Source organism: Jatropha curcas, chromosome 6, assembly GCF_041381405.1.
Source record: "Jatropha curcas cultivar XTBG-Jc1 chromosome 6, XTBG_Jcur_1.0, whole genome shotgun sequence".
In the NCBI taxonomy this organism is placed as follows: domain Eukaryota; kingdom Viridiplantae; phylum Streptophyta; class Magnoliopsida; order Malpighiales; family Euphorbiaceae; genus Jatropha; species Jatropha curcas.
The window spans coordinates 13,135,048-13,140,081 of NC_143156.1; the positions used below are offsets into that span (position 1 = coordinate 13,135,048).

The 5,034-nt window shown below is 39.4% G+C and overlaps 1 non-coding gene across 1 annotated transcript; it reads left to right on the top strand.

The window, feature by feature from the left end:
- Positions 1-727: 727 nt before the first annotated feature.
- On the top strand, positions 728-834 carry LOC149495566 (small nucleolar RNA R71). Its single transcript, XR_016321515.1, has one exon. It is a non-coding gene; the product is annotated as a small nucleolar RNA R71 (small nucleolar RNA).
- The last annotated feature ends 4,200 nt before the right edge of the window (positions 835-5,034 follow it).

Consider the following 5,034-nt stretch of genomic DNA (forward strand, 5'->3'; position numbering starts at 1 on the left):
ACTCCTCAAGGTGATAGCCTGCACTTGTTCTTTTGGATTCTTTTCAGTATTGCTAGGTAACGTACCTTGAGGCCGAGATGCCATCATGTTTGCGAACTGCCCTAACTGAATCTCCAAATTCCTGATTGCAGCTTGCTAGATTTTATGGTTCTCCCTGGTTTCATTCATGAATTCCATATGTGATTTGGAGAGGGCAGTGAGGAGGTCATCATGAGATTTCTTTTCTGGAGGGTGGAACCCTGGGGGTGTGTTCAAGGCATTGTTAGGATTACCATAAGATAGGTTAGGATGATTCCTTAACCTGTTATCATATGAATTTGAATAAGGGTAATTCTTTCTTCCTTGATTCATCACATAGTTCACTTGCTCCAAAGTCTGCGGATTTAAGGAGTCCATGATGCATTCCCCAATTCCATGTTGTCCATTGAACCTATCACACACTTGCATAATCGAATTCACAGGATTAGTGGTTAACATGTCCAATTTCCTTACCATGTTATCTACCTTGGCTTTGAGTGCTGTAATGGCGTCTATTTCATAGACTCCTGCGGTTCTTCTCCTTTCGGTATTGTTTTGGTAGTGGCTGTTGCTTGCCATCTCCTCTATCAACTCATATGCTTCATCAATACCTTTCTTTTCAAAGGATCCACCTGCAGCTGCATCTAGAGTAATTTTAATATTAGGAGATAATGCATTATAAAAAGTTTGTACCTGTAGCCACTTGGGCAAACTGTGATGCAGGCACTTCCTTAGCAAGTCCTTGAATCTTTCCCAAGCTTCGTACAAGCTCTCTTGATCATGATGAGCAAATGTCATTATCTCATTACGCAGCTTGGTGGTTTTTGAGGATGGGAAGAATTTAGCTAGGAATTTTTGAGCTAATTCATCCCATGTGGTAAAACTTCCAGCGGGACACAATTGTAACCATGATCTAGCTTTATCCCTAAGAGTAAAAGGAAAAAGCCTCAACTTGATTGCATCTTCAGAAACACCATTTTGTTTGAATGTGTCACAAATTTCCAAAAAATTGGTGATGTGAGCATTAGGATCTTCACTAGGCAAACCTCCATATTGGATCGAGGTAGAGAGCATTTGGATAATTGCAGGTTTAATCTCAAAGTTATTAGCTTCTACCCTAGGTCTTGTAATACTTGAGGTTGTCCCATTCAGATTAGGTGTTGTACAATCCCTTAAGGTACGGATCGGATGTTGAAGTGGTGGTCCAACTACGTTTTCGTTTCTATTTTCGTTTTCGTTGGCCATGTCTGCTTGTTGTTCGAGTTTTATTTCTCTTGCTTTTCTTGCAGCGTTGTGCCTACGAAAGGTTCTTTCAATTTCTGGGTCAAAGACTAGAGGTTCAGTCGTCCTTGATCTTCTTTGCATAAAACACCTGGAACAACACTTAAAAGAAAATTAAATAAAAACGAAAGAGTGTCTAAATTAATAATAGGGTAATTTGTATTGATATTGATACGCCAATCCCCGGCAACGGTGCCAAAAACTTGACAGTGGTTTTCGCAAGTGTACGAAATTGCAACAAGTAATATAGAGTAAGAAAGTATCGTATCCACAGAGATTGTTTATCAATTACCAAAATTATGTTAACCTATTATTATTTAGACGATGATAAAAGGAATTCGCTGTAAAGTAAATAAAATTCAAAGTAAAAGAGATCAAACACAAAATTTAGGTGAAAAGAAATCAGGGGATTAAGCTACTAGGGAATTTGATTTCATTTAATTCTATCCAGCTTATTCTATTAGTTCATTAATCAAGTTTAATTGTTCAAGTAGGAGAAAACAACCCTAAGGTTACTAACAAGCTCTCCCGATTTATTGTTAGCTATTCTAATCCAATTTAATCACCTATCTTAATAGTGAAATTAAACATGAATCAGATCATTAGGTTTTATGGTTGTTTTATGAATTCACAACTTAATACTTTATTAACTTATGAAAGCCCCCCTTGAGTCAAACCATATAGTTTCCACATCAAGTTATTATTCTCAAGTAAATTATTACCTTGTTCATATCAATAACCCTTCTCCCGAATGTGATTATTGAAATAATTCAATCCAGGGGAATTTTTCTGCCTGGAAGCCTTAAGCACAATAATAAGTTATAACAAGAACAAAGAAAAATAAATCTAATATTATAAGTTGGAATCGAATTAAATTACATCAAATCCCTAGTATAAAAGTTTAGCTAGACATAGTAATTAAATTAAGCTCAATCATACTTGAATCATTCATTATATTTAAAGACAATAATAAAGAAAGAAACAAGATGAAGAGTTTAGAATAAAAACTGTATCACAACTATGTTGATGGCTTCCTTGAATCTTAGCACAATTATTTGAAGCTTGAAATCTTTGAGAAGAAGAGAATTATGTAAAGTGTTGCACAAAAAAAAACGAGATCCCCTACTATGAGAAGTTCCTCCCTTTATATAGAGATCCTGAAGGCAAGTTTGACTCCTTTTAGGAAAGTAGAATCCTTATTTAGCACAAAATCCTTTATAGGAGATCATAACTGTTTAGGCTCTTGATTTCTTCTTGATTAGGACTCCTTTTTCTTCAAGAATAGGTCCAGGTCTTGTTTAGTGTGTTTAGGAAACTCCCTGAAGTCGGCCCATGTGAGAAAGGCTTGATTTGAGTGTTAAATTCACGCTGGTTCCGCCTGGGCAGCACGGGCGTGCTTCATGGCACGGGCTGGGCGTGCTGTAGTCTGGAGGTCTGGCTAGTGAAGCACGGGGCGTGCTAGGTAGCACGGGCTAGTGAAGTACTGAGGCACGGGCGTGCTACAGAGCACAGGCAGGGCGTGCTCTTCTCTGGAAGTCTGTCTAGAGTTTCCATGGGCGTGCTATGCTTGACACGCCCTGGTCCCATTGTAGCATGGCCGTGCCTTTTGACACACCCTGGCCGTGCTCTCTTCTGTCTCTCCTTTGGTTTACTTGGCTTCTAGCACGGGTGTGCCTTCCAGCACGGGCTGGGCGTGCTAGAAGCTGAGTGCCTTGCATTCTAAAGTTCTTTTCTGCGCCAAATTTCTGCAATTTTCTTCTTAGATCAAGCGGATTAAAGACCAAGGAAGCTTTTAAACACAATTATACTAAAAGTGATTTAAAATTAAATTAAAGAAGTAAAAACTTACTAAAATTCTAATAAAAACTATATTAAAAACACTATAAAATTTACACTTATCATGGTGCAATTGCTAAATGAAATGGTTAGAAGAAACTTACTTATAAGTAAGCGCTGGGCCCAAGCCCACCTCTCTAAGTCCAAAAGAAGGAGGGGCCCATCAACAACCCTCAAGCCCAAAGGAAGGTCCCATCACACTCGTTAAGCCCACAAGGCCCAAATGGTCCGTTTAAAGCCCATAGTGACCCATTCAAGCAATTTGACGTCGATATGCAGTTTGTACACTTCAGCGATTTTGTCTACTCACGCACAGGGGGGAGGAGCATCAAATTGCCCAAATTACCCTCAGGTAAGTTTTCTCTCAAACACCGCATCAGGAAGGGTATACCTGAAAATTCAGATTTAAAATTCTTCTGGCCTAAAATTTTTACTAAATTTTTGCAAACCTTTCAAACCAAATTTTGACAATAAACATTGAAGGTCTGCCTAAGAAGTTGATACTTTTGGTCCTAAGTCGAAATTCCGGACTGGGGGCAAAAGTATAATCTTTTGCCCTGATGCAAACTTTTGAAATTTATAATTAATGCATAGGGGCATAAGATGTCCCAACATTCTTCTAACAAAAAGGCAAGGTCTGTTTGTACATAGATATTGCTCTTTTTCTGTTGAACAATTTTTCAGGTCAACCGGTGACAGTTTTTTGAAGCCGATAGGTCCCACCAAGCAGTGATGGTGTATTATGAAGCTATTTGCATCACTTTTCTCGATTAGTGATGATGTATTGCAAAGCTAATCGAGTCAATCCTCTTCTTGGTTAATGATGATGTATTGCGAAGTTGATCAGGACAATCCCCAAGCAGTGATGGTGTATTACGAAGCTGTTTGGATCATTTCTCTCGATTAGTGATGATGTATTGCGAAGCTAATCGAGTCAATCCTCTTCTTGGTTAATGATGATGTATTGCGAAGTTGATCAGGACAATCCCCAAGCAGTGATGGTGTATTACGAAGTTGTTTGGATCATTTCTCTCGATTAGTGATGATGTATTGCGAAGCTGATCGAGTCAATCCTCTTCCTGGTTAATGATGATGTATTGCGAAGTTGATCAGGACAATCCCCAAGCAGTGATGGTGTATTACGAAGCTGTTTGGATCCTTTTCTCAATTCGTGATGATGTATTGCGAAGCGGATCGAGTCAATCCTTTCCCACCAAGCAGTGATGGTGTATTACGAAGCTGCTTGGATAATTTTCTTGATTAGTGATGGTGTATTGCGAAGCTGATCAAGACAATTCCTATATCAAACCCTCTAAAGCCGATCAAACTGAGCTGAGGAGGTGGACGACAAAGCCGATCAAACTGAGCTTTGGAATCCTTAATCGAGTCAATGATGGTGTATTTCGAAGTTGACTCAAATCCTGATTAGTGATGGTGTATTGCGAAGCTGATCAGGACAATTTCAGTGACCGAACAGTGATGGTGTATTACAAAGCTGTTTGGGTTCTCTTCCCGGTCAATGATGGTGTATTGCGAAGTTGGCCAGGGCATTCAAATCCTTCAGGCCGATGAAACTGAGCCTCGGAGGTGTTTTCAAAGCCAATCAAACCGAGCTTTGGAGTTATTCACAGATTCGACTGGAGCCGATGAAAGCCGATCAAACCGAGCTGAATAGGTGGCCAGATGATCAAATCAATCCAACATCTTTCGAATCGACCAAACCGAGCTTCGGGAATGATTGCCAGATAGAAGGCGCGTCAATGGACCACTTTAACATTAATCATTTATACAATTAATGATAAAGTGGGGGGCCAAACTGTTGACGCGTAATTTTATGCCCCACCTGACCCAATGATGATATGAGGATAAGGAACAAGGTATCACAATCAACCAGAAGTG